The sequence below is a fragment of the Silurus meridionalis genome, chromosome 21 (genome assembly GCF_014805685.1).
Source record: "Silurus meridionalis isolate SWU-2019-XX chromosome 21, ASM1480568v1, whole genome shotgun sequence".
Lineage (NCBI taxonomy): Eukaryota > Metazoa > Chordata > Actinopteri > Siluriformes > Siluridae > Silurus > Silurus meridionalis.
Genome location: NC_060904.1, coordinates 13,497,994 through 13,510,063, shown reverse-complemented (window position 1 = coordinate 13,510,063; position 12,070 = coordinate 13,497,994). Strand labels below are relative to the sequence as shown.

The 12,070-nt window shown below is 36.3% G+C and overlaps 1 protein-coding gene across 11 annotated transcripts in view; it reads right to left on the bottom strand.

The window, feature by feature from the left end:
* The window catches only part of rims2a (regulating synaptic membrane exocytosis 2a), a 149,598-nt gene extending 143,257 nt beyond the window's left edge, over positions 1-6,341 (bottom strand). For all 11 annotated transcript variants that reach the window (XM_046877531.1, XM_046877533.1, XM_046877522.1 and 8 more), the window contains exon 1: positions 6,206-6,341. The gene's annotated coding sequence lies outside the window, so the exon portion shown is untranslated. The remainder of the gene's footprint in view (positions 1-6,205) is intronic.
* Positions 6,342-12,070: the final 5,729 nt, after the last annotated feature.

Sequence of the window (12,070 nt, the reverse complement as noted above, 5' to 3'; positions counted from 1 at the left end):
ATACACATTGCACCTGTGCACACTAAAAGAAAAGTGAATCCTTTCTCTCAAATTTCTGTATAAATTTACTTCATCAGATCCCAAATGTTAAAAAATAAAAGAACAGTATTTATACACTAGACTAATGAAAAGATATAAATAGTTAAAAATAAGCTATCAAATACACCAAACTCCAGAAGTCCAACAGGGAAGTGGTAGCTCAGTGATTAAGACATTGGGCATCTGATCAGAAAGTCATGAGTTCAAATTCTAACACCAGCAAACTTGGGGCCTTTGCGCAACCTTCAACTGCTTAGCTGTATAAAATGTGATTATTGTAAGTCGATCTCGAAATGGGCTGAAAATGTAAACATACCTTGTTAGATATTTCACAAATATGTTGGTTTGCAACCAAAATTGCTGTAGAGATAATGATGAGATGATGAACGTCATCTCGTATGACCAGACAGCATGCAGCAGAAGAGCGAACGGCAAAGATGTAGTGAAATATTGATGCAGCGCTGAGTGAGATCTCATAGGTATCATATGGCCCACTTCTTACTGACCTGCACCAAACTCAGAACAATAAAATAACTCAAAAGCTGCTTTCATTTTGGTATCTTTCTTTCATGAGGACTGAACAACTGTTTACCGCTTCTTTCAGACAGTATTTAATTAGTTATATACTTACTCACAGACACACACACACACACACACACACACACACACACACACAATAACTGAAATGTTGTTTTTATGAGCAATGTCTGTACGGTGCATCCCGAACAATTTGTTGCTATGGGAGAGGGTAAAAGTCCACAGAGGAGCTCTAATAAAACTTACGGATGGAAAGTTATAGCTATAGGTTTTGTCTCTTCGACAAGAAGTCTTATATTTTTTAAAATATTTACAGAGCTATTACATTGAATTCGGAGGGAATTACACTTTCAGAAATGTCCTTCTTGTTACATTCTCCTTGGTTTTTATTCATAAAAACTGTATAGTCAAGCCAGTAAAGCATAGTCAAGCCACATTTATATTTAAGGATCATGTTGTTGTTGTTTTTTTTTTTACCATTTAAATCCATTTTATTTAGTATAATATGACAAATATCATCATGAGCAATACTTATTTTGACTGTAAAGATTACAAATCGACCCCTGAATATAAATTTGGTGAAAAAAAAGCTTACACAGAAATTTTCAGCACATCAGAAGAAACAGAAGAATTTGGCTACATTTAATGTGGATTTTATTGTGGACAGTTAAAATCATTAATGTCATGCAAGAAGAGCATGGGGGCAGTCAGGCCTTTGCTGCTCAATGTGCATTATAGTGCAGGAGGACTTAAAAAAAGAAGAAGAAAAAGAAGAAGAGCACTGACAGATGCAATTGCAAGTTTGCTGCTCTAAAAAAATAAATAAATCGGTCAGATAAATCTAAATAATGGAACAAGAGCATAGTCATTATACAGACTAGACAGGATGTTGGCAAGAAAACAGAGAAAGAAATATAAGCTTGATATTAAGAAACTATAAGTCTATTTTTAAAGTGTGTGTGTGTGTGTGTGTGTGTGTGTGTATCTGTGTGTGAAACGGGTGAAATGGAACACTGGTGTGCTCAATCAGTTGCTGCATGACTGTGAAAGGGAGAGTGTGTGAGTTTTCTTTATGTTTGCACACAGTATTGGCTGCTGGGAGTTGGAGTCACAGTGAAGCTTAGATCTGAAAATGCACATTCAAGTATGTGGCTTTCTGTAAAACAGACAAAAATGACTTTTATGGACACAAAAAAGTCTGGCATTAATTGAGACATTAATGTGGGAAAATGTATAAAATGTCTCGATGCAAACAATATGATAGGTTGCCAAATCAAATTAAATTAAATTATTTAGTGGTCAGTTGATATCACCCAAATGAGGATGGGTTCCCCTTTTGAGTCTGGTTCTTCTCAAGGTTTCTTCCTCATAACATCTAAGGGAGTTTTTCCTTGCCACAGTCGCAACGGCTGCTCATCAGGGATAAATACACACTATTCACCTTAACTGTTGATTTCTGTAAAGCTGCTTTGAGACAATGTCTGTTGTGAAAAGCGCTATAGAAATAAACTTGACTTGACTTGACTTGAGTGGTTGTAAGTCCTGCATTGCAACTGTTCATAAAACAGTCATTAATCCAATAGATTAAATACGGAATTGGAAATGAACACAACATTTGAAGATGGTAGACATAAATTCACCACTGCTGTCTGTGCTATGGATGCTAGATGCTTTCTAACAACCTCACTCTTTAATGCTAAAAACGATTTACATAATGGTAGTCGTAGTGCTGTAGCTATAGCTTCTGCTTTCAAATGCCATACTACAAACATCAGCCGAAACACAATCTGCTGTGGGTGAAATGATTTTTATTCGGTGGAATTTTAACTCTGCATTTATGTGGAATCCCTGGTGAAAATCAAGCAAAATACAGGGGTTGGGTGTCACCATTGAACACTTGCATTGTTTCCTATGATGCCCCTTAAATGCCCTAATAATGCCATGGGTTAATGCCTGTTACTGTTGTACAAATGACAACATTCTACCTCATGTTGCCTTTTTGCACTTTATAGTCACTGGTCATTATATATACACATACAGTCTACACCCCATAATTCGTGGTTCGAAAAGTTTGCGTGTTCTCATTTGCACCCTAAGTAACAGCAAATTGCGGATTATCTCAAAATTCACTGGAATCCACAGCAGTACCGAATGTTCAGGAACGTCAGAATACCATTTTAAACTATGTTTTTACAAAAAAAATTTCATAATAATTAAAAAAAATAAATTATTTTAATAAAGTGACATAAATTCTAGATAAATTCACTAAGGTACCATAGGGGTGTGTTCTGGGGACCACTGTATTTAATTTCGAATAATGCCCTTCTGTGTTAAACTTCAGATTTGTACCTTGTACTGCAATATTTGTAATAAATATTGCTCCTTGTACCATATGCATAGACAACAGCACTAAGCTAGTCTCTGCACCTGTACCTCATACTTTGCACTCCTATAATATGTTATTCTATATACATATGTATATATTTATTTTATTTATTTGCACTTCTGGTTAAATGCTAACTGGCCCTGCGCTTGTACTCTACACAATAACAATTAAGTTTAATCTAATATACTTTAATATATCCAGCACAACATCCATAAATAAGCTGAAAGACTATAATCCACTGTTATGCTATAGCAGTGAACTAACGCATACATAATTAGCATCACCTTACTGCTATGATAAAGTATGATTGGTGGTAAGCCTAACAGTAGCAATAAACACACACATTAGAATTATTGATCCTTGGTAAAATCATTTATAATTTACTTTTTGCCACAGTTGTGATTTTCACTAAATTCAGCAACTTTAACGTTTAAGGGTCTTAAATGACCACATAAGGCACCTTCAGATCGTATTAACAATTTAAGCTATGACGCTATGACATTACAGAAGACATCTAAGTTACCTTCGACAAGTGAATTTTCAGTCCTTTCTATTGGGCCAACAGAAATCAGATTATTAACTAGGACTGGATTGTAAAATCTTTTGTTCTACTGTGCAACTTGTCGTCTAACAATAGTTACTGCTGCTTTTGTGGGAAAATTCTGTTTTACTGTCAGTGAAAAGCATTGTGCTGAAACCTGTTCTTTTCCCCCATTATCCCATTAGCTTTTTTTGTCCACCCCCCACCTTCCCCTCACCAGACAGCAACGGCAGTGGTGAAAGAGATCCTGTTGTCCGAGACGGCATCAATATTTACAGGTGTCTAGTGCAGCAAGCTTAGCTGTCGAACATGGCGCCCGGGGAATACGTTAACAAGCTGAAGCTGAGCCCGGGGAAACAACATGAAGCCACGTCTGTGTGTGAGCATCTCTAACTTTGAGACTGAAACTGTACACTTCGACGTTAAGTAGTACACCAGAAAGATTAGCATGTCTGAAAGTGGTGCATTTATTAAACACTAGACCAAAATACTTGTACAGCAAACAATCCCCCAGTCCGAAGGGTACTGACAGGCGAGGCTTCAAAGATGCTCAGGTAAAAGTTCACGTCATGGACATTCCGAAAATCAGATGCCTTTGTGTGGCGTGTTAAAAATTTTCAGGTAGTTAGCGACTAAAGGATGTGTCACTAATCCTGTTTTAGAATACTGTTTATTACAATAGATATAGAAAATGCCATGGTAGAAGAAAGACTCATTTTGGAGGTAAAACAGAAAAAACTGATATAAACATCACATTGTAAGTGTGATATAAAAATAAATTAAATAAAAATGTAAATTTAACGAATGAAGCAAAAAGATTTGCCTTTATTTTTTACATACCTCAAGCTATTTATCTCATACATTCATATTTGTTCTTTTCTTTCTTTCTATTTAGATGTCTGTTATGACATTGTGTCAAGTGGAAACTGAGCTGAATAGACAATGTCATCCAAGAAGCCAGTTCATGACCTGTTTCGCTAAGCATATTCGTCGATTCAACAAACACACACACACCTACACTCACACATGCAGCTACTTTGACTCTCGAGATACTTGAGAACAAGAGCAGGAGCAACAACAGCAAACCCATGATTAGCATCTGAACAAATAATGAACAGCTAACAGACACATTAGCAGCCATTAATCCTGGGTGAGATCAAGGATTTATCAAATTGGTTGTAATTCACTAATCAAAAAATCTTCACTGAATATGCTATAATATAATCATATAAATAAAATAAACCTGCATTGGCAGTAATATGATGGAGTCTCACTACTGTAAATAAATGCAAAATAGTGAAACATAGGGTAATGTAGCAAACATTAAACAAGTTCAATTAGTCTTAATCATATTAACTCTAATAATCTGTATAAAGCACAACACTCCTCAATAATCAACTTATACTAAAGCTAACATGACAGATGCCTCATGCTAGCTCAGTTACCACAGGATAAACAGAAGCCAAACTAGCAACAACACACATTTCTAAATTGAAACTGCAAAACTGATCTTTATCTAATTACAAATACTCTACCAATCATCACAAACATTAGTCATGAATGGAGCTTGAGATAAAAACAACCTAATCAGTTTTAACCAGTAACAACAAGTAAAGGCCAACCTGACTTACTAATGCTAATATGAGCGTTATGATTACATCTACACTGAACGCTTTTATTATTCATTGCACAAATTCATAATAACATTTAGTCTTAAACAGAGAGGAAATTATTTATCTCATTTTAAGATCATTACATGGAAGTCAAGATGCTGTTTGTGAGCACAACAACTGAATGAATCTGATATGGAAATAAAGCAATGAGGCGTATGTAACATCGAGAAGGTCTCTGGCTAAAATTCGACATTCCTCATGAAGGTAAGTAAGTAATTAACTATTTGCAATTTAGGGGCTAGTTTTTGTCCATATAATGGAACTATGAATAATCAGTGGTCCAAGTGAGCATCAGATAATGCTATTCAATATTCAAATTTTTTCACCGTCTGTATTATTAGCCATGAAACCTCTCTCTATGGCCCAAACCCTGGGACATAGAATCTCATATTAATGTGCCACAATCTACTGACAGGAACAAATGTGGTACTGAAAGGGGAAGAAAAAATATGCTAACCACTTTGTCCTCCTGTTGAGTTTCCACAAGGGAGAGAAAAGGAGAGAAAACAAAACGGGAAGGATTATGAGTAACATTAGGACATATGTTTGTGTGTTTTAAGGCATTCAATCCTATAGACTATAGAACACTATTTTAATATTTACTATAGCAAAATTATAGAGACACTGGTTAAGATATTGGTCCTGTTTACAGTTGTGGCCCCCTGGTGGCCATTAAACCAATTGCACACTCTAATTTGGGCAGCCTTATAAAATCTGTGCCAGATTTTGTTTAAGAAATGGATACAAATCCCACTTAATGAAATGAAATATCCAAACATGGAAAGCTTATTTTGACAGGCTGCCAGCATGACACAATTAAACCTGAGCCTATGAGGAGATTCACCTTACCTTGTTGACATCTTGTAATGTTTACATAAACTTTTTACTAAGCAATAACACCTTACCATCATTATGGTGTTGTATAGAGTGTTACAGGAAGTAATACATAATGCACAGTGTATGTTAAAACTTTTAGGACAATTTTTCTGAATATCTGTTACGTTTACAGGTTTGTATCCGATCTCGTACCTTGTTGGAGCGGAGAGAAACTCGTCCCCCACAGCGGGCACAGAACTTGGTTTGGCAATATGAACAGAGGTGACCGCAGCCATCAGCAAACTTGGTCTTGTGGCAAATTCCGCAGATGGGAGCCTCGGCTTTTTGGTCTGGGGCATCCTGAGACTCCTCTGCCATCTTCTTCACCTGGTCCTTATACGACTCAAACTGCTGGTGCAGCTTCCTGCAGAGGAAACACAAGATCATGTGTGAAAATACAGCAACAGAAAACACTTAAAGGAGTACATAATGATAATAATAATAATAATAATAATAATAATAATAATAATAATAATAATAATAATAACTCAGTAAACCCTTTCTGAAAATCCTGTCTACGATTATTATGTGATGTAAATATACATGAGAATTTGATGCAATCTACATTTCAGTTTATCACAATACTGTTCAGTGTGATAGATAGATAGATAGATAGATAGATAGATAGATAGATAGATAGATAGATAGATAGATAGATAGATAGATAGATAGATAGATAGATAGATAGATAGATAGATACAACTTTATTGTCATTGCATAGTACAGGTACACAGCAACGCACAGCAATTGTGCAAATTGACAAGTGCAGATAAATATGTAAGTATATGTACAGCATGCAAATATATATATGTAAACATATGTATAGTGAATAAATATAAAGGCTATCGCAGTGAAGAGATGTGTAGACACTGTTGAAAAGTACAGGTAAATACTAATAGGACTATGTAGTAAAAAATGTGCAGACACTGTTGTAAAGATCCAATAAGTAGAACGTTATAAGGCTATGGCATTAAAAAAACGTGCAAAAGCTGATAAACAAGTCAACTAAATATATATATATGTAAATGTGAAATATTAGGCAGGATGTACAGTATGTTAGCTATTGATAAACATAAATAAAATAGTAGTGTAAATGTATGTAATGCACAATATGTGTAGAGAATCAGGGGTATAAAAATTACAATATGTACACTGTATGTACAAAATGTACAGAAGTTATATACAGTGATCTCCTTCTTGATGGGAGGAGGTTAAATAGTTTGACTGGGATGTGAACAGTCCTTGATGATGTTGTTAGCGTTGCGCAGACATCTGCTGTGGTGAAGGTCTTTAATGGCAGGTAGTTGGGTGCCAGTGATGCGATTTTGACCAGCCTTTGCAGGGCTCTGCTTTCACACAATGGAGCCTCCATACCATACAGTGATGGAGCTGGCCAGGATGCTCTCAATGATGCAGTGGTAAAAACTCTTTAGAATCCCTGTGGTCAGATGAGATTTCTTAATACTCCTCAAGATGTATAGGCATTGTTGTGCCTTCCTAACCAGAGCTGAAGATATACACATATAATATGAGCATACTTACCTGAAATGCTTGTAAATCATACAAAAAAAATAGATTTTTTTTTATGATTTTGTATGATAGTAGTTGTGACCTTAATGTCACAACTACTATACTAAGACTCGTATGCAAATAGGCCACAACTCATTTACTAAGACAAACACAAGACATCTTCACATCTTCTTCACTACAAGTGACAAATTTGCAGAAGGATGTAGAGTGGCATCGAGAGTGAAACACACTTTACAAATTCAGCCAAGCAGTGGCTGAACTTCATTCTACTTTCTCAGGTTCCTCGTCATTGCAGGCGAGCTTCTATTTCAAGGCCAGCAGTAAGATAACACCGAGCGGGTTCACTATCTAAAAGCATAGCAAGTCGTGTGCGAAAGCTGCATTTGCACGGCAGCGAAACATAACGATGCACTCTACATTACAATGGGCCTCTCATGTTCGAGGTAGGACGTCATAGTGTTTGCTAAACAATATAGGCACGGTGAAAAGCAATACTTTAAATGCGCCTTGAAACAATGCATAATAATAAAGCCGTCATAATTCATCATAACTGGGTCAAAGTGCTTTGGGCTGCAGTCGTTTATAGTAAATCTCACATTTATGACCCAATAGGGAACATTGCACACAATAATAGATTAAAAAAAAACATTGATTTATAGTTAAGAAATTTACAAATATGGCTGCTGAGTAATATAAAATAATTAACTTTATGTAATGTAGCATAATTAACAAACAAGGTTGTTTGCTAGAGATAAATAGCATGTGTTGGACCAGCTTATGTATGCTTGGTTTACACCGATCAACCAGAACTGTAAAAACCACCTGCCCACAATGTTATGCAGGTCCAAAACAAAACAGCACAGCCGTTTCAGGCATGCCATAGGTGTGCTATAGTATCTTATGCCAAGACCTTAGCAGCAGATCCTTTAAGTCCTGTACGTTGTAAAGGGCGGCCTACATGGATTGGACTTGTTTGTCGAGCACATTCAATAAATGCACAATCCAGTTAAAATTCCCCCAAATTTGGGGGACTAAATGTGGAATGGGATGTTCATTTAGCAAATAAAATCTTATAGAGTCTACCAACTTTGGTCCATATACTGTATGTGATCTTAAAGCACAGCACAGGGAAAAAACCTGAATTTATTTGCAAATTTTTTTAAGTGCTCACCGAACCAATCATAAGGCTGAATTAGACCCTGTATGCAATGCCTGTACAAGGAAACATCAGTCGCACAAAACAAGGTAATAATTATAAAATAATTTAGATAAGGAAAAGTTCTTAACAGATAGGGGGATTGATTTATTAAATAAATACAGACTTCCATATTTATTTAATGTAATTAATAGAATAGCCTTTATTTGTCACATACATTACAACACAGTGCAAATTTTTTTTGCATATCCCAGCTTGCTCGGAAGCTGGGGTCAGCCATGATGCAGTGCCCCTGGAGCACAAAGGGTTAAGGGCCTTGCTCAAGGGCCCAAGAGTGGCATCTTGGCAATACCTGGGTTTAAACCCCTGACCTTTTATTCAGTAATCCAACACCTTAACCACTGAGCTACCGATGTCATATAAATATAAAAAAAAAAAAAAAATCTCATTTAAATATATAAATATATATATTTTTGGAAACTATATTCAGGTCTGCATATGAATATATGCCATTATTTAACTCAGTTGTTTGAAAGATGGCAGACTTGTCCCCAAATGCTTAATGAATTGAACACGACTAAACCTTGGTGCAAAATGCATGTATTGGCCTCTCAAAAAAGGGTATGGAAATAGCAGATAAACTGAAAGTGCACTGGGCAAAAGAAATAAACTGATGAGTCACTCATCACTCTCAGCAAAAGAGCTTCCTCAAAAACACATTCTCTGCACATTCTCGTGCCAAATCCTGAAGCAAAAGCATCATTCCAGGTCCTTTCTTAATGGGATTTGATGTCGCATTTCATCTGTCAGTTGAACCTTGTTACAAGCAACACGGTCAGCAAATTACTGTCAGTTATTCCTTTACCTACAATTACACTTTTCTACCACTAGGGGTTTCTGCATGCACATGGTCTGGAGTAGTTCTAAATATATACACACATCCACTTGCACAAGAATAACTACATACATCACAGTCTGTGAGTAAAAAAGTGTGTAGGTGTTTCTTCTCGGTGAATATGTTTGATCAGTGGGAGAAATGTTTGAATGTAAAAATGAAATATATACAAATCGGATGTGCGGTTTTAGATGTGCTTCAGGATTCATGTTTTTTTTTTTTCCCTAAATGAAACCGCAACAAAAAAAAAAACTTTAGAGATTTTGCAGTAGACAGTTTGTTTTGCTCACTACTCCAAATCTCAATATTTGTGTGCACTCAACATGACCTGGTAGGGAGCTCTAAGGTCAGGGGTCAAAGTCTGAGGATCAGACACTCTCATAACATCCATGCATTTTGCATGGCACCCCTCAATCAACCACAACCACAGTGGAAACCAAAGCCTGCACCATACTCCATAACAGGGAGATAAGCGCAGTTTTGGCTCCTGTGTTTGGCTTTCAACGTTCATTAGAGGGCTGAATTATTGAGCAATGCTATCCCTTTACATGTGAACACACTTGGGTGTTAACCAGGAGAGAGCACATCCACACTCACCACTATTTTTTTTTTGTAAAAGTTCGATCTAGGGATGCAACGGTTTAAAATTTTACAGACCGACTTAGAGTACTATCACAGGTTTTGTCGATAATGAAGATCTGCAGTAACAATCGGGGCATTAATTAATTCAGGCTTGTTCTAGGCTAGTGGATTTTAAATGAAATGGACACATGGCTACATTAGTTATCATTAATTAAGCAGGAATGCTCAAGCTTTGTTTCACTTCAGAAAACTTTTCGATACAGCTGTAAGTGAAGTACATTATAAAGGAATCCCTCACTGTCCATACCTGAAATTGGCTAATAAGCAAAAACAAAATGACAAAAAAAAAGCTGTTATTTTCTCCTACCTCAATGTTTATACCTCCTGATATTTTTTTAGAGAGCGCAGTTGCTTTGGACAACTACTATCAAAACAAGAAACAAAGACCTGGACTGATACCCCATTCCATTATTGGTTTTGATACATTCCTAGCTTGATCATGTGATCACTGTATTAATGTAGTGCTTATCCTTTACTGAAAATCCAGTATCAGGGGAATCTTGAACCTCCTGGTCATGCTTCCTGACAGATTTCACAGAGACATGATTTTAATCTTAATGTTCAATAAAGTAGAGCAGATAAAAAAAATCTCCAGGATTTTACCATTACCAAAATAGGGAAGATATACTTCATATAAAACAAGGCTACTGGTTACCAGTGATGGACTATAAAGAAGTAAAAGTAATTAGTTACTGTTCTTAAGTAGCATGTCTTTACTTTACTGAAGTACTGAAGTATTTCCATTTAGAGAAAAGCTTTTACTTTAACTTCACTACATTTTAAAGTCAAATATCTTACTTTTTACTCAACTAAATTTAGCTTAATCAGTCATTCGTTTTTATTTATAAGTGGATAAAAACGTAACTGGTCAAGCACGCAGCAAGCCACCAATCAGAGTAGAGCGCACACACTGGTTTGAACTTGTTTTGATTGCTGCTTGGTGGTATCTAAAGTATTTGGCACGGACATACAGTTCAGCATCAGTTCAACCTCAAGCAGAACATTTGAGAGGAATAAACGATGGAAGAAACTCATTTTAACTTGCCATGATACCCGTGGCCTTATTTGCATTTATTTTGAAGTAGTTGAAAAGAAGGTTCTGGGCTCATGATATTTTTAATCGATATCATTATTCGACTCATTAATATCATTCTATTAATAGATTGGTGTGCTGAGAGTAACAGAGTCTTTTCACATAAACTGATTTGATTAGGCAACAGTCTTGTGACAAAAATTATAATAGGAACATTATAGGCATAATAAATCACAGTACTTTGGATACTTAAGTGCATTTAAAGGCAAATTCTATTGTACTTTTACTCCAGTGAAAATTTAAAGGGAGCAGTTTTACTGGAGTAATATTTTACCTACTGTATCTCTACTTTAACTCAAGTACAAGGTTTGTGTACTACGTTCACCATTGCTGATTACTTCCATGCTTGTATGCATCTTTTACGCAAGCTTCTTCTTCTTCCTCTTCTTCTTCTTCCGGCTGCTCCTATTAGGGGTCACCACAGCGAATCATCCTTCTCCATACTCCCCTGTCCTCTTCATCTTTCAAATTAACCACCTGCATGTTTTTCCTCACCATATCCGTAAACCTCCTTTTTGGCCTTCTTCTTTCCCTCCTTTCTGGTGGGTCCATTCTTAACATTCTCCTACTGATATACCCCATGTCCCTCCTCTGCACATGTCCAAACCATCTCAATCTAGCCTGCCTCACCTTTCTCCAAAATGTCATACATGCGCTTTCCCTCTTAAAACTAATTTTTAATCCTGTCCATCGTCATCACTC